This window comes from Helicoverpa armigera, chromosome 31, assembly GCF_030705265.1.
Source record: "Helicoverpa armigera isolate CAAS_96S chromosome 31, ASM3070526v1, whole genome shotgun sequence".
NCBI classification, from domain to species: Eukaryota; Metazoa; Arthropoda; class Insecta; order Lepidoptera; family Noctuidae; genus Helicoverpa; species Helicoverpa armigera.
Genome location: NC_087150.1, coordinates 2520602 through 2539711, shown reverse-complemented (window position 1 = coordinate 2539711; position 19110 = coordinate 2520602). Strand labels below are relative to the sequence as shown.

Sequence of the window (19110 nt, the reverse complement as noted above, 5' to 3'; positions counted from 1 at the left end):
CACATCTGAACACCGTGCTACTTGAGACTAAACCACAATGTCAACAAAACATTATACGCAATATTTGCCGCCAAAATTCATTGGTAAACTAACCTAAAGATTTAACCGGCCTCTGTAACCTTTAACCGTGTGTTTCTTAACTCGTTTCGTCATTTAACTTTTACTATTAGGCCCTAACTATGTTGTGATGCGTTCTTTTGTAATTTGCCGCCGCCGATATCGTTAGAGAGAAGTAATTTGGTTACTGGTCAGAAGTTTTTATTGAATCTTCGATGTGGGCCAAAAAATAGCAAAATTAAAATGGGACTGGGCTGGGCACGTCAGCCGATTGGCCCACCTGGATGCATTCCAGACAGGTGGGCCAATATGGACACTCAGTGGATACCACAGGATGGCCACCGCAAACGGGGTAGGCTCCGGAAGAGGTGGCGTGACGATCTGGACGCCTACAACCTTGACTGGTAGGAAAACTCAAAGGATCGAGAGGTGTGGAGACGAGATGGGGAGGCCTTTGCCCAGCAGTGGGATAATAAAGGCTAAGAAAAAAAAAACTGCCTAGCCTTTTCCAAACTATGTGATGTTTGGGATGTAGCTGAGTATCAGTGTGTCACAAAGAGCGACTGCCTATCTGACCACCTCAACAGAACACTCAGTTACTCGGTAAACTACCCAACGAGGTAGTTTAACCATGTCATAAGTCGAAGTCATTATAATTTAGACTGCTCTACATAACAAATTATTGGTTATTTCGAAACTAAACTAACAACGTAATTGTCAAAATAATTGCTTCAGAAAAACTCTATTATGCAGAGCAATTGAAATTTCGATTTTATTGTTAACAACACATAAATCAGTATTTTTATATATTATGTTGTTAGGCGAACTGCGAAATACTTACATAATATATTTTTAGTAGCTGTTCCCCGCGTTTTTACCCGCGTCCAGATTAAGATAAATATTGGTACACAAACAGCCTAGATTATAGCAGACGAGAACTAGATAAGCCTAATAGACAGACATGTGTTGCTGGGGAGTTTGTTGCGCCACTTCTTCACAGCAAAAACACATAGGAAGTGGTGAAGGGTACGCGTTTTGGGGGCTGTCTTTTGTTTTGACGTTCGAATAGTGCTGATTTATCAGCCTAATTTGAATAAACGTAGAATTGTTCTTGTATTATAGTTCGCGTCACGTTTTGAAATTCTGAACTTAGCCATTTGACTCTACGCGTTTATTTGTACCGGCATTACTCATCAAGAAGCTTTGCTTATCCAAAGAATCTACTACTAACTTCATAACAGTCAGAAAAATATGATGAAAACACTTCAAATGGCTATGGTGGGTCCACACTATACCAACATCACAGACTTTCATTGAATTTTGTCTGTACAACATATCCTTACATACAAAAGTAGTCTGAGCCAATGATAAGTTTGCACAAATATCTTGTCATCTTTTCACTCAGACTACAGATTTTTACTCAAACTTTAAGTTCCTACAGATATTTGTACAAACTAACGGCCAGTTTCTTCATCTAAAGTTAAAGTAATGTCTAAAGTTAAAGTAACGGTCAAATTCGTTTTTTCAAGGCTAAAGTGACAGCAAAATTCATAGAAAAATTGAATTTAACCGTTACTTTTACTTTAGACATTACTTTGACTTTTACTTTGGCTTTAACTTTTGATGAAGAAACTGGCTGTTAGTCTACATCGTGTAGACCCACCATATCCCCAGAATTTTAAATGAAATAGCTAACTTCAGAATTGAAATGTCCCGAACTATACATAAGCCTGGGCTTCCCTAACAACATTTACTACGTTAAGTACCAATAGCGCTCCCATAAACAAGAGGCAAATACTAGTTCCAGGAACAGTCGACAGCAGCATACATAATCATGTCCTTGCTTGTACATTAGTATGCCAGCCCCGTGTGAAACGAACCAAATGTTGTCAGTACTATCATAAATCTGAGCTTATTTTATGCTGTAGTGGTCTGGGAAAATGGCCCGTTCATATCCTCATTCTTTCGTGTTTTGTTTGTTATCAAGTCTCGGGTTCCTCTAGTGAAGCCAACTTTCTGTATTTTATGTTGACAAAGTGCCCCGTAATCTGACAGTATGTCTTGATACACCTATGCTTCGGAGAGCACGTAAATGTCGTTCCTGCTTGTGGACTCTCTCCGTTGGTGTCAGATTGTCGTCCCATCGCGCTATGAGAGTTAAGGAATAGAGAGTGCACCTGTGTCCAAGCAAATGATTGTGCGTTATAATACGTGCGGTGGCTTTCTGGCTTCTGACTTCCCGTAAAGATTACCAAAGATGTTCAAACGGCAGCCCACAATTCAAAGTGCCTAAGGACTCTGAAAGTGCTGAGCCGAATTCTTTCACTGTAGGAAAGCTACATAAGTAAAGTAACATAGGCTGTATTGTATCCCGGTATAGGCCGTAGTTCCTACAAGGCGCGGATGAAACCGGCTAGTCAAAGACAAGCATGAATGTTCTACTGACCTCTACCTATTTGCAATATGAAGATCTATTATTTATAATCTATATGTAGTAGCGTCACGATTATCTCGTGTATGTTAATGAAAATCGATAAATCTTAAAATAATTGCTGTTACCACGATAGGTATTGCCGTTAATAATAATAGTTTAGTGTTAATTTTCCTGTTAATACGTTTGAAATGTTATAATCATGTGGTTATTTGAGTCACGATTTGTTTTAAATTAACTATGAATTTCTAGCTTCATCATCTGCCTTTTGCCCATATTAGAGTCTTCTTTCTCAGGACTTACACTTTCCATGTAGCTTTTTCAAATCAGATTCAATACTTTTGGCTTTGAAACCTGACAGAAAGACAAAGTTACTTTCGTATTTGTTAAAGTAAGGATAAATTAACAACTTTACAACACAAATATACGCAGGTTTTCATACAGAATGTGTGAATGAGTAAACAGTAAAACAAAGATAATAATAAAGATAAGAAGATAAACGAGTTTCTTAAGTTGAGAGAAAGCCGGATTACTTCGGTTATAAAACTACAGAGCCAATAACTTTGATATTATGTAATACACTTAACAATAATTTTGACTTCACACTTTATTGAGAAAAAAATTTATAAACATTATATTTCGACAGTGTATACTACAGGTCATCTTCATCCTCCAAGCCTTTTTCCCAACTATGTTGGGGTTGCCTTCCAGTGTAACCGGATGTAGCTGAGTACCAGTGCTTTACAAGGAGCGACTGCCCTATCTGACCTCCTCAACCTAGTTACCCGGGCAAACCGATACGCATAGGTAAGACTGGTTGTCAGACTTACTGGCTTCTTACTGCCAAAGATGTTCAAATGACAGCCGGGACCTACAGTTTATCGTGCCTTCCGAAACAAATGTATTCTAATCTAAAGTAACTAATTATACCATCTTCCAACGATCGCAGCGTCATAAAAATTGACAGCTGTATTTAGTTCTGATGACAATACAATAATATGGTACTGTCGAACTGATCTGATGATGGAGCCGGAAGATATGAACTGGAACTTCATGATGGAACATCGTATCATAGCTGTGTTTGGACTTGTTAGAAAAGTACTTTTGACTACTATTATGTTTTTGATTTTTACGAGTAGGTAAATGGTGCAAGATTTTGAACTAATTGAATTCGTGAGTAGTCTGGGTAGCTATAGAAAATATTGTATGTCTACAAAAAATACATATAATTGACCACGTACTATTGGAAACCTTGACACAATTTCCTGATAGTGCGATTTCGTCACTGCTTTACTTATAATTTAATATTTCAATCTAGTTTTGATTGGTTTTCGTTTAGGTATTTTTAGTTTTATTTGCTGTTAAAATTATTACAACTCTATAATATTTTCCATAGCCGGATGGTGACAAAAACAAGCCTATGTCCTTCTCCCGGGTCTAAGCTATCTCTCCTCTAATTTTCAGCTTAACATGGTTTAGCCTTCCTTTCACATATACATATAGACATGTAAGTTTACATGTCTGGATGTTTGTTAATCTCTCTCTGCAAAAACTACATAACCGATTTTACCAATATATCCCTACAAATATTATGAATGCTAAAGTAACTACTTAACCGATTGAAATGTGATGTGATACACAGATAGTCCAGAGTCTTAAGAAGGATATAAGCTACTTTTTACCCGGCTGTGGGAAGAAACTCTTACAGGTCATTACCTGTAAGAGTTTCTTCCATTCCATGACACTATTGGTGTGAGATTTTCTTTCCTCTGCTTACAAAGAAACGGCCAGAAACTTTTAAACTCCAGAAAATTTTACGTCTTACATACTCATCATCTCAGCTTTCAGTCCAACCGGATGCAGCTAAGTACCAGTGTTTTACAAGGCACGACTACCTATCTGACCTCCTCAACATAGTTACCCGGGCAACCCAATACGTCTTATGTGTGTGTACCTACTCGTGACTTGTTAATAAGAGTGTAAATAAATATATCTTCTGTCACAACATCAGCAAGGACAATCTATAAATAGATATTCATTTATTGACACTTTTTCATTCATATTTTCTTGTAGGAAAATATAGTTCGCGCCAGATCCCTACTAATATTATAAATGCGAAAATAACTCTGTCTGTCTGTTACGCGTTCATTTCTAATCCACTGAACTGATTTTAATAATATTTGGTACAAAGATAGAGTTGACCTTGAGAAAGAACATAGGATAGTTTTTATCGCGGACTTTTGAAGAATTCTCTTGGAAACGCGATATAACCATTGATACGTTACGCATTTGTTCGTACAGATATTGTCGAGAAGCTTTGCTTGTCCGAAGTTGGCTACTATTGACTTCACAATAGTCATACTATGTACGCATGTGTGAGGCGAAATATGGCTAACTTCAGAATTGCAAAGTTATTTGACTCGAAGTCTTTATATTAAAAGTTTGTATTTTGTATGTCTGTCACAAATTGCCGAATCACGTGCTAAAACAAGGATTAAATTAACAAAAATGTATTATTGTGCGTCAATCTGTCAAACATATTCAAATTATTTATAATCTTAATATATGAGCCATAATACCTTGATTAATTAAGAGGTTTCAAATAATTTGTTTTGACGTAAATGCTCATCATATTATATACTAGCTTCCGCCAGAGGTTTTACCGCGGTTTCATGGAAATAATTCTCGTACATGGCCCTCTGCAAGGCCCGCGTAGTGTTCCCAAATCATCATCTGCCTATGTCTCTAAGATCGTCATTTGTTTAGCCTTTTCCCAACCATGTTGGGGTCGGCTTCCAGTCTTAACTGGATACAGCCAAGTACCAGTGCTTTACAAGGAGCGACTGCCCTATCTGACCTCCTCAACCCAGTTACCCGGGTAACCTAATACCCCTTTGTAGGACTGGTGTCATAATTACTGGCTTCTGACTTCAAATAAACTTTTGATATTCAAGGATTTTTCTCAATTGATAGAATTCTAGTCCAATAGGACGACAATCCGACATGACCGGAGAGAGATTACACGTAGGATCGACATTAACGTGCTCTCTGATGCACGGGTGTATCAATCGTTAACTTCCAGACTACGGGCCCCCAACTCGGGAATTGAATCCGAGACCACGTGTCTAGCTGTCGCACTATGTGACCACTAAACTATTGAGGCATGACGAATGTTATTTTCATAACTTTAAAAGGATATCTTATAAAAAATATATTTATTTTTAACCACTGTACCTTACTGACCCTTCGTGTATGGAATTTGACACCTAAGCCTTTGGTAACTTATTATTTTAATCAATAAAGTATAAAAAGGCATGATATTTTCCCCATATCTTCATAATAATATATCCGTGACTAAAAGGATTGAATGATTACTTGTAATGTAGAGAAAAAATACTAAATTAAAGAAAATTAAAAATAAGCTTCCGAAGCGGATATAGCTCTAAAGAATTTATGGATAATACCTACTAAACTAACTAAACTAAAAGTCGTGGTGGCCTAGTGGTTAAAGAACCAACCTCTCGAGTATGAAGGTGTGGGTTCGATTCCTGGTCAGGCAAGTACCAATGCAACTTTTCTAAGTTTGTATGTACTTTCGGGTGACACCAATGCAATGGCTGATAAAAAGGTGAAGGAAAACATCTTGAGGAAACCTGGACTATAAAGTCTGAAATCACCAACCCCCATTGAGCAAGCGTGGTGATTAACGCCCAATCCTGCTCCATGTGAGAGGAGGCCGCAGCCCAGCAGTGGGACGATAAAAAGACTGCAACAGGACCTACTATAAATATGAAAGTAACTCTGTCTGTCGTGCCTTCACGCCGAAATTATTTAATCATTTTTAAACATGTACACAGATAGTCTAACTAAAGCCTAAGAAACGAGGAAGTTTTCACTTTTATTTGGTCCTTTTTCAGACAAAAATTCTCGAAGCATTCCTTTAATATGGCGGATATATTTTTCAGTAGGAAATCATCAAATGACCCCTCCCGCTGTGGGTGCAGCGTGAGGGAGTGTCAGACTCTTACCGACTAAAACCCACCATGTTCCTTCTTAAGCCCTGTACGTACCAGCGCCGCGGTAACTCGCGCGATCTATCCCGCAGCCACATAGGCTATCTTTTCGGATGGCACGTTAAACTGTAGGTCCCGGCAGAAGCCAGTAAGTCTGACACCAGTCTGACCAAGGGGTATTGGGTTGCCCGGGTAACTGGGTTGAGGGGGTTAGATAGGGCAGTCGCTTCTTGTAAAACACTGGTACTCAGCTACATCCGGTTAGACTGGAAGCCGACCCCAACACAGTTGGGAAAAAGGCTCGGAGGATGGTGATAGACTACTTTTTATCCAGTTGCGGGAAGTATTATCCTCAAAAGACAGGTGGTACCGCAATGTTCTGACATGGCCAAATATTTGTCAAATCGTCAACACATGTAGTGTCATCGTATTTGTAAATATAATGTATAGGTTTGGGATCAATCTAAATTTGTTATTGTTATTATTAGTTAAACAATAGCTGTGTTTGTAAACAATTGTCAGTTTGTGTGCCACTAACCTCTGTACTCATAAACTTGAATGAATTTGATGAGAATATTTAGTTATATGTATTGTAAAGTGTTGTGAGAAATACTTCCCGTAGCGGGATAAAATATAGCCTTATGTCACCCGGGCTTGGTGTGGCTTCCCAACGTTTATAATCAATTTCGGAGCTTTTAGGGTACAGTTAAACAAACAAAAAATTTTCGTCTTTATAAAATTTGTACAATACTTTCTGATTTCCTCTTTATTATATTAGTTTAGTTAGACTATCTGGTTCTCACGTTTTCATCCGCGTCCCGAGGGAAACTACTTCTAGCACTCAAATTAAAAGTACTTTTCTTTTCAGGCTCTAGCCTATCTTTGTACCTTGAAATTGGTTCTCTCGTTTTGCGTAAAACCGGTCAAACTTAGTAATTTAAGCATTTATAGGCATAGGCATATATAACATTAACACTAACATGTAACATAGTTTTCTTTTGGTTAAAGAATTTCCAAAATAAGTTTAGCAAATCCAAATATTGCCCCCTTTAATCTCTGAAACCCAACTTCTGTTGAAAATAAGTATAGGTTAGCTTTTTTCACCAACCTCTCAATTACCAGACAGCGAGTTCGATTCCATGTCAAGCGTATCAATGTAAGTTTTCTAAGTAATGCACTTTTAAATATATTTTGGACACCAATGACTGAGTAAAGGTGGAGCTAAAACATCATGAGTAAACCTGGTCTTTATGAAATCGCCAGTCTACATATTCTAAGTAAGTCATTCCTTCTTTTTATGAGAAGAAGCTGCCTGTGTCTGAAGCGCATGAAAATCTGTTTACTTAGTAGTTTTTAAGTTTATGCTGAACAGACAGACACGGTAAAGAATTCGGTTTTATTATATGTACTTAAGTAGCGAAATTGTAGAGTTATATTTTGACTAAGTTATTATTCAATTGTTATTACTTTAGTTACTAGATCAATCTCCTCCGAATACCTAAACATAATGTTTTGAATTCCACAACTCTGAATCTATAATTAAACCTAACCAGGATACGAGAGACTGTTTAAAAACATAAAATAAACAACGAAAAAGATTTATTATTACCGATATCTTCGACCAACAAGTAGATAAGGATATCTCAAATAAAAGCATAACTTACGAAAAGCTTAAGTACTCGAAGTTTTACAAACTTCTCTTTATACACTACACAAAAAACCACTGTTTATTCACTAAATTTCTTAAAACATTCACTAACACGACACTTTTATTTTAACCTTTAAAAAAATCACGGCTTCGCTATATTTTTATTTATTTACGTATAATTTTTTCTAAAATTAAATTTGTTGCGAGACGTCCGCTCGTGTCGGCCGCCGAAGGCTTACTGTCTACTCCAAGTGATCAAGCGCAGGTTTCTTGTATAATATCAATGAGGGACGGTGTGATGCGTGAGCGCAGTATTTTTTGCTATCTCTTGTCCGGTCCCATTTCTAAGTTTTTTTTTGGTACTGTGATAATGGTCGTGGATGAATTTTGAGTGTAAGTTTGTTTGTTTGGTTTTTTAATGATTTTAATTATTGGAGTTTTGTTAGGGATATGTCGCGAGGACAATTATTGACTTTGAGTACGGTTACACTGGTGCGACATAAAAGCTTTTAGAAGACTTTATGTACAGAGATATTTTGTCATAGAAAATTGTATCCTCTAATTTTTAGTAGGTACTACCCTTATCTGTAGTAAAGTTACAAAGCTTTCAGAGCTTATTTATTTGCTTAAGTTGTCTTATCTCAAGAACTACTTTATTTATGTTGATACATGCTTAGAAATTGTACTCTGCATACTTGTACTATTTTAAACAAAGCATTTTCAAGTTAAACCCACACTATACAACTAGTACCTACACCCTTAATCTTGCACACAACTGATAAGTTTCGACAACTCAAATTCCGTGCCCTTTTGGACACTTAAACGAACTTACCCATATTTGTCGACCTAGTGAAAGTTAGTCATTTTCCATGAATGACAGCGGATATGTCGGCCATTGTGGGGACGGGCCCTTATCTTATTTGGCTTTTAAGTTGCTTAATAGTGGAAAAATGTGGAGTTCTTAGTAGGTATAGGGCAGTTGACTAATGTAGGTTGAATTTGGTTTGGTTCAAAAGTGCTTACGCTTTCGATCAAGGCTGCGGGGATGCGGGATGTCTCCGCAGCCCTGAAACGTAGAGGGTTCCAGAAGGAACATGGGTTGTTTCACCTATGTCTTAGGAGAACCACTTTCCGCAACCGTTTAAAGTAGCCCATGTCCTTTCTCAGGGTCTAGAAGACTTTTATTTAAATCTAGTCAGTAATTTAAGCATGAAGAGACAGACAGTTACTTTCGCATTAATAATATTAGTTAGTAGTAAGTTTGTATGTACTTCTAAGTATATCTTGGACACCAATGGCTAATAAAAAGGTGAAGGAAAACATCTTGTGGAAACCTGGACTATTAAGTCTGAAATCACCAACCCGCATTGAGCAAGCGGTGATTTATATTCAATCCTTCTCCGTGTGAGAGGAGGCCGCAGCCCAGCAGTGGGACGATAAGAAAAGGTGTTACAGTAAAATATTAATTAGGATTGTTACTTTATATGTTTACAAGAATGTTCATTTTTAAGAAACGTTTTTTTTGCAACGTCATTCTAAAGAATAGGAAAATGTGAATTTCCATGTCTTTTGTCACGTTCGACAGCAGCAACAATAAAACTCATTCATATTTATTTATATATTTATCATTTAAAAAGAAACACCTGTTTAAATTATATAAATAATGCAATGTATCATATGCTACAAATGTAAAATCATTTGGCTGTCTCATCACTGTCTCTACATACAGCTAAATAAAAATAATAATCTTTTTTTCACGTGGACTTATTGTTTACCTGTCGCACCAGGAATGGATAGCTTTATCATCTTAACGTATTCCAATGTCCCACTGCAGGGCACCAGTCTAACAAAGGGATACCAGGTTTTGAGGAGGTCAGATAGGCAGTCACTCGATATAAAGCAACGGTAACTCAGCTGCATCTAGTTAGACTGGAAGCCGACCCCAACATAGTAGGAGAAAGGCTAGGCAGATGATGAGGACAGCAGGACATAGACCCCTTCTTGTACAGAGAAGGAATGAGCATAAGTCACCACCCTTGGCGGTTTCAGACTTCCAGGCTTCCAGACTAGGCGTACTCTAGATATTTTTCCGTATTCCGTCATTGATGTCCAAGTTACACTTAGAAAGTAGTTATTTTCTGGAAACGAACCCGCAGACTTATATTTGAGAGGCTGGTGCTTTAACCACTGGGCCATCACTATACTTTGTACTTCTTTAACTTTGTTAATTAATTTCAAAAGTGATTCATCTAAATAATATGTTTAATTAAACGTGTTTCTTGCAACATTTTTTATCAACACCTTACCTCTTATCGGACACGACTTTTATATGTATTGTAATATATTACGTGTTTTGTTATGTAACTAAAGATTTCTTATATTACATTATTATGTTGAAAATATAAAGATTTTTTTGGTTTATGTATTAAACTAAAATAAAAACGTGGGGCCCATTAACTATTGCTGTAGTACTTTCTTCTAGAGGTATAATAGGTGTGGATTGCATCGACTTACTATAATCGTAACTGGAGATTTTGACAATCAATAATCAGCCGTAGCGGCTTCACCAGCGAACGCCGAGCTCACGATCTACCAAAGTATAAAGATATGCTTTGCCATAGGTAGGATTTCACAGGGGCCCCACGTTTTTATTTTAGTTTAATATGACCGGGACCACCTACGTAGGTTGACAGGTAAGTAACTATTTTTTTATTTTCTAGTTTTCAGTACACATAAGATAAAACCGTTTAACTTAAAAGTTTTTTTTACCGATTTTTTATTTTCTAGTTTTTAGTATTTAATGAAAATGCCTACCGAATATTCCTCATTCTATCTAATTCATTTAGTGCATCATTATTACACGGTCTCTTACCTGAAAATTTATTACAATCCAATTCCTCAATACATAGCCCTTCCAGATACTTTTTTTTGTAACAACCCCAAAAATCATCACATGACCTCTCCTGCTGTGGGTCAGCAGCGGTGAGGGAGTGCCAGACTCTTGACTAAAAATCGTTTTGTTCCGTCGTAGGCCTTTTATGTACCAGGGCCGCGGTAACTCTTTCGAACAATCTCGCAGCCCAGGCAGGCCTTGGCCCTGTTGGGCCCCGCTGGAGTTACTGACAGTTTTCTACTTGTGAAGCCCTTTCATTTGATACCCATATTGGTGGGATTGATAAAAAATTGTTATCAGGCATTTGGTAGCAGCGGCCATCTTAGATTTCAATTTTGCATAGTAAATTGTATTCTACTTGTTGAGACCTTTCATTTAATACCCATGTTGATGGGATTTATAAAACCTAAGTTATCCGCCATTTTGTAGAGGCCGCCATCTTGGATTTTAATTTTATACAATAGTACATTGTATTCTACTGGTTGAGAACTTTCATTTGATACCCATATTGATGGGATTGATAAAACCTACGTTGTCCGCCATTTTGTAGCGGCCGCCATCTTGGATTTCAATTTTTTTATAGTATATTGTATTCTGCTTGTTGAGCCCTTTCATTTGATACCCATATTGATGGGATTGATAAAATCTACGTTATCCGCCATTTTGTGCCGGCGGCCATATTGGATTTACAATGTTATTGATATTACTATATTGTATTGTCATCGGAATTAAAGGTGTATACAAAATTTCAGATTAATCGGTTGACAGGAAGAGGGTGAAATTTGAATTACTAAATTTGACCCAAGAATGAATAAAACAAACGGGGTGAGCTAAATAAAACCGTTTAATAATAATCTTTTTTTCACGTGGACTTATTGTTTACCTGTCGCACCAGGAATGGATAGCTTTATCATCTTAACGTATTCCAATGTCCCACTGCAGGGCACCAGTCTAACAAAGGGATACCAGGTTTTGAGGAGGTCAGATAGGCAGTCACTCGATATAAAGCAACGGTAACTCAGCTGCATCTAGTTAGACTGGAAGCCGACCCCAACATAGTAGGAGAAAGGCTAGGCAGATGATGAGGACAGCAGGACATAGACCCCTTCTTGTACAGAGAAGGAATGAGCATAAGTCACCACCCTTGGCGGTTTCAGACTTCCAGGCTTCCAGACTAGGCGTACTCTAGATATTTTTCCGTATTCCGTCATTGATGTCCAAGTTACACTTAGAAAGTAGTTATTTTCTGGAAACGAACCCGCAGACTTATATTTGAGAGGCTGGTGCTTTAACCACTGGGCCATCACTATACTTTGTACTTCTTTAACTTTGTTTTAATTAATTTCAAAAGTGATTCATCTAAATAATATGTTTAATTAAACGTGTTTCTTGCAACATTTTTTATCAACACCTAACCTCTTATCGGACACGAATTTTATATGTATGTATTGTAATATATTATGCGATTTCTTATGTAACTAAAGATTTCTTATATTACATTATTATGTTGAAAAAATAAATATTTTCTTTGCTTATGTAATTACTAGTTGTGTTTTCCGGTTTCACCCACGTTAAATTGGTGGGTCCCGTCTGTCATTGAACATCCTTGACAATCGTTACGGGTAGTCAGAAGCCAGTAAGTCTGACACCAGTCTTAGTAAGGGGTATTGGGTTGCCCGGGTAACGGGGTTGAGACAGTCTGATAGGCAGGACATCTGTTCTAGAGTCCAAGTAATTGATCGAAAGAGTTACCGCGGCCCTGGTACATAAAAAGCCTACGACGGAACACGACGGTTTTTTGTTCGATAAGAGTCTGACACTCCCTCGCCGCTGCTAACCCAGCGGCTGGGGACATTTGATGATTTTGACATCGTTAAAAAAAAAGGCATAATCTACTTTACGGGAAGTAATCCCTTCAGGTTTTAGGTGGAACCGCGGGTAATTGCTAGTTATAACAGTAAACATTATATTTTTCCGATACTCGTTTTGTATTTTTTTTTTTATTAATATTTATTAATCTTTGACAATTAATTAATAATGAGCTGCGGTCAACCAGTACAAAAAAACGTTTTGGAAATTGGGAAGTACATTCTGTTTAATCGATTACAAATTATCCTCAAGATGTTTTCCTTTACCGTTATTGAAAGAAGTCCAAAAAATACCGGCCAGGGATCAGTCAAGACTCGCATACGATGGGTTCCGTACCTTTTTCTGTACGTTTAAAAGTATTTATTTTATTTAAGCTTACAGTTATTATTTGTTGTTATAGCGGCAAAGAATTACATCATCTGCGAAAATGCCGACTATCACGCTCATGAGATACAGCCTGGTGACAGACGGACAGATGTTCAGAGAAGTGTTAGACCTTAAAGCTTCGCATCTGTAAAGAAATATCTAATTTATAAACCGTTAAAAACAGGTAGCAATGAATAAAAAAAAATGATTTATTAAGATTAATTTATTTTCTTGTCTCGCTCTCACATAAGACCATCCGCGCGTACTACAGCAGCTATCTCTTTCACACACCTATCTCTTTCCAAACTGGATCGCTGCACTTATAGTAAACAAAATTCTTAAACTATATACCTTCAATGACAGTATTAAATTGTAAGTAATGCGAAGTAAGGAATTTCTTATAGTATTTGTATTGGAATTTTAGTTTATAACCGCTTTTAACCATGTTACAAAAAAGCGGGTTCAAAAGCTACATTATCATCTGTCTAGCCTTTTCTCAACTATGTTGGGGTTGGCTTTCAATCTCACCGGGTGCAGCTGAGTACCAGTGTTTTACAAGGAGCGACTGCCTATATGATCTCCTCAACCCAGTTACCTTTGGTAAGACTGGTGGTCAAACTTTCTGGATTCTGACTACCCGTAACGACTGCCAAAGATGTTCAAATGACAACCGAGACCTACAGTTTATCGTGCCTTCCGAAACACGAAAGAATGGTCACCCATCCACTTACCGATGGCTCCAAGCGTTGCTTAACTTTATAATCGATGGGCTTAAATTGTGTTGCTGGGTAGTTTGTTCCACCATTTCTTCTTCCCAGCAAAAACACATAGGAAGTGGTGAAGAGCGGTCATTTTGGGGACTGTCTTTTGTTAATTTGACCTTCAAAAGGTGCTGATTTTGACTAGACTTGTCCACGAGCTGGGAAACCCTAACATACTAACACATATTCCTCTATGGATTACTAATATAAATAGTTGTTTTTCAAAGCTTCTCCATTAATCACTCGACCGTCAGCAGTCAGCAAGCTTTTGTGCGAGTCAAGTTGAGCGAGTTACTTGCGCCAGTGTACTTGACCGTGTGAATGAGCGAGGTCGGATAGTTAACTTTGTATAGATACAAGTATTAGTTGGTAGTTTTTTATTTATGAGGGAAATAGTGCAACTTTATTGAAGGCAGCTTTATCATCATCTGCCGAGCCTTTTCCCAAGTATATCGTCAGGCTTTTTGCTGTCCTGCTGAGAACAAGCCTCTTCTCATACAGAGAAGGATGGAGCGTTAATCATCGCGCTTGCTTAGGGCAATGTCGGACTTATAAGTTCAAGTTTCCTTTATGTTTTCCTTCACCTTTACTTAGCCGTTGGTGTCTGTACCTATATAGATATATGTAGTTTAAAACGTTGCATTGGTACTTGCCTGACCTGGAATGAAAAGACACGCTCGTTAAGGAAAATGACAGATTTCTGTTATCAACAACAGCCATTTACAACGATTTTTGGTTATACCTAAAATTAGTTTCTGCTCACTTGGTCATCCGTGAAGACTAACAGTATGGCGAAAACGATACTTAACACACATCATCTCCATTTCACGAGCCTTTTCCCATCTATATTGGGGTCGGCTTCCAGTCTAACCGGGTGCAGCTGAGTACCAGTGCTTTACAAGGAGCGACTGCCCTGCCTGACCTCCTCAACCCAGTTACCCAGGCAACCCAATACCCCTTGCTAAGACTGGTGTCAGACTTACACTTAACATACAAGACACTTATATCCAAAAGCTATATTTCCGTCGAAGCATGGTCATTAGTTGAGAAAGTGCGAGGTCGTTGACCTGTGTATTACATAGATACTTAGATACGTAATTACTTAAGCGTACGCAACTTATGGTATGTACTTACTTACGTTTCAAGATTGTGTGATTAACTTGTAGTAGAGGTAGCTTGTATGTGTCTCTAAGATCGTCATTTGTGGGCTGCGGGATTGTTCGAAAGAGATACCGCGGCCCTGGTACATAAAAGGCCTATGACGGAACACGACGGTTTTTAGTCAGTAAGAGTCTGACACTCCCTCACCGCTGCTAACCCACAGCGGGAGGGGTCATTTGATGATTTTTGACGTCGTTAAAAAAAAAGATCGTCATTTGTCTAGCCTTTTTATAAGTATGTTGGGGTTGGCTTCCAGTCTAATCGGATGCATGTAGGTGCCATTGTGTTACATGGAGCGACTGCCTATCTGACCTCCTCAACACAGTCTCCTGAGCAATAGGATATGGTCTGGTCTGATTTTCAGGACTTCTGTTCTTGTAAGGACTCTCAAACTTTTCATTTTTTTATGTAATTATTTTTTTTTATTATATTTTGCGCAATAAAACTTATTTCTTTCTTTCTTCTTTTCTTTCTGTGTACTTTTTGGCACACGAATTTACCTTAATTTTATTGCTTGGTGCTGTTGTTACGTGTAGTCAGAAGCCAGCAAGTCTGACAACCAGTCTTACCCAGGCTAAGGGGTAGTCGCTCCTTGTAAAGCACCGGTACTCAGCTGCATCCATATCAGACTGGAAGCCGACCCCAACATAGTTTGACCAAGAAGGTAGATAGTAACCCATCTTTGTATCAGCCGCGATACATGTTGCTTAACCTTCGTAGCATATTACGTGTTCGTAACCCTTAGGCTTGTTTATAAGCTACACAAAAAACACATAATAACATTTGCGGAAATGATCATTATAAATAATTGCGATATATAACCATATCCGGTGGTCAGGTACCTGCTGACATTTTTCATTGATTGCTCATACGTCAGGCTATTAAGTTGTAAATAAGTTAAGGTTTATCCAGTTAAAATATATGAACTGTTTAGCGTGCACTTTGCCGCTCATTCAAAAGCTATTCTGATTGCTATACCACTCAAGTTGATTATTGTGATCCTAGGGTCAGTTCAAAATCGCTTTGTGGATGTTAGAAGCTTCCCAAAGCAATCTGTAGTCTTAGAAATGGCGGTGCTACACCCTCATACCCGATAGGGCGTATAAAGCGGGCGTCTTCGAAAGCTACGCAATAGTAGTCATTGTTACAATTCCACGTCAGAGGCTGTCAGGTGGGTTTGAGTAAACTCTGTCACTAGGGCTTGTTAGGTGATTAAAACTTGCAGCTCACTCGAAAAGAAGAAGAAGTGGCGAATTTTAAAACAGAAGAACTGATTAAGTTGTAATTTCGATTGAGTAATTAGAACAAGCATCCTAGAAACAGGCTACTTTTTTTACAGGTGCTCATAGTACCCCTTTGCTTAAAGTGAAATCTGAAACCTAACTAGCTAGTCAGAACAACTGATAAAATGTAGGTGGATTACAATTTTTCCAACCTTTCGTGGAAAGCCGTTATTTCATCATCGACATACCAATGGCTGTTCTCGTAATTTCTTTTCGTAAAACCCCACCTTTGGTAATGCGAAGTACCTATTTATTTTACTAATGATAAAATAATGCCAAGCGCGAGTGTGACTTGTTGGGTTCCGTTCATGGTGGTATAACAAAAAGTTCGTGAAAATATAAAAGATTCAAGAAGTTTACGCATTGCCTGTATGCGGTAGTGTGGGCGCCTCATTTCGTTTTGACTTTACTTTCTATTCTATAAGATTGTTTGTGCTTTTAGGAAGTCTTCAGGGAAAAAACAAACTTCTAAGTACATATTGGACACCAATGACTCAGTGAAGGAAAACAGCTGTAGTAACCTGGACTTAAAAGTCTAAAAATCGCCAATCCGCCTGAAGCATTCGTGTTGATTAACGCTCAATCCTTCTCTGTATGAGAAAGACATATGTCCTGCAGTGGTACAATAAAAAGGTTGATAGTAAATGATGCATGAACCCTAAATAAGTTTCGACAAAAAGTATAGCTATTTGGTAAAACTATTGTGTAACTATCGTATTATATCTTCGAAGCGGTCATTTTTAGGTGTGGTTAGATAAGTTATGGCAAAGTACATAATATGTAGGTTTTTCTATGTGGCTGTAATATTTGGTAATTGGTATGTTACGATAAATACCGTAACGAATAGAATATTTTAGTAAACTGATGCGGTTTAGTAGGGATTTTGATCCTCAGGGATTGTTGTACCCTCGTCGCTCCTTGTAAAGCACTGGTACTCAGCTACATCCGGTTAGACTGGGAGCCGACCCCAACATAGGGAAAAGGACTCGGAGGATGATGATGGATTGTTGTACCTTGCTGTCTTAGTAAAAGACATTCACAGACAAGGTGGAGTTTGGGCCACGGAGGGTTGAGTTTAAGGAGATTAGCCAGCAGCACAGGACATATTATAGTGCACAAGCTTTTTCGCAGACACAAGTGCACTCTCTATTCCTCCACTCTCATAGTGCGATGGGAGACAATCCTTCACCACCGGAGAGAGACCAGGCGCGAGACAACCAACTTACACACTGAGGGATGCTACTTGAAACTTTGCGAAGTGTTGCTTAACTTTAAAGTAGATCTTAGAGTTACAAGGCAACGATCTCCTCTTAAAGAAATACTACTTATATCAAAAACTTAGAATTTACACCAAAAACACCAACACCACACTTTTTCAACAGCATGATTCAGTACAACAACCAGGGCATATGAATCAAATGTTTGGCTTTAAGTAACACGGGTAAAGCTTTGTCTTATCTATAACTGCGCCCATGTCCTGAACACCTCATAGTTGGTGATGATATATGTGTCAATATCAACGGCCTAGCCTTTTCCCAACTATGTATGTTGACTTGGGCTTCAGGCTTTGAGCATGAATGAGATTGGATGTAGAGGTTGAGGGCGAAATAATATTAATGTTTGTCAGACGACGGCAGATTGAGAAAGAAAGAAAGAAAAAACATTTATTATCACAAAATGGATTTGGAAGCATTCCATATTACAGGAACTATTTTGCGCAAATCCCAAATGAAATTGGATCTACAGGAATTATATATGTCTTATGCTTCCTAAAAAGGGGAGGTTAGGAAGTTTTTCCTTAATTCTATATCTCTAGTCCTTTATTATATATCGTTATAATATATGACTATTTTACAAGGAAAATGACTGCATATATGACCCTTTATCACTCTAACCTTTAGTACTTAAATAATCCTCCCGTTTCACCCGTATATCGTGTTAACTCCGCGTACCCAGATGAAAAGTAGCCTTCCCTCAATAAATGGGTGACATAACACTACAAGTTCAAATCCATCCTGAAGTTCTTGAGATTAACGCGTTCAAATAAACTTTTCAGCTTTTTAATATCAATTTAGATTGTATCGTGGTGCACCCTCTTTTATTTATAAAATCAACACTTAACTACAAAAGGTAATACAATAAATTAACTTTGAATCTATGTCACGATAATCGAGATGCTATCGTCTGCTTGTTTAAGCTATAATGAACCTTATTGCTAAGGGTTAGAGTCGGTTTTCAATGGTAATAGCATTCTGGACCTTATGCCGATGAGTCAACCACAAAGTTAAGTTTGCAGTTGTGGAAATTGGTACTTCAAAAGGTGTGAACTAATAAGGACTCGTGAAATATATTTCTGACTCGCTGTTAACTCACGTCCCGAGGGAACTACTTCGAGCATTCGGATAAAAAGTAGCATTCATCCTTTTACAGGTCCTAGCCAGCTATGTACCAAAATTAATTCAAATTAGTTCAGTAGTTGAATCGCGAAAATTCGATTACATACATAAGAAAAGTTACTGCAATACCATACACACAACTAGCGACCCGCCCCGGCTTCGCACGGGATAACAGTATTTCCCCACTATTTAATGGATGTTATTATACATTTAAACCTTCCTCTTTAATCAC

The 19110-nt window shown here is 37.9% G+C and overlaps 2 protein-coding genes across 2 annotated transcripts in view; one reads left to right on the top strand and one right to left on the bottom strand.

The window, feature by feature from the left end:
• Positions 1-8315, bottom strand: part of LOC110378641 (uncharacterized) — a 54440-nt gene extending 46125 nt beyond the window's left edge. The window contains exon 1 of the mRNA XM_064043261.1: positions 8166-8315. The gene's annotated coding sequence lies outside the window, so the exon portion shown is untranslated. The remainder of the gene's footprint in view (positions 1-8165) is intronic.
• The window catches only part of LOC110382180 (uncharacterized), a 107680-nt gene that overhangs the window by 49223 nt on the left and 39347 nt on the right, over positions 1-19110 (top strand). The window lies entirely within an intron of this gene.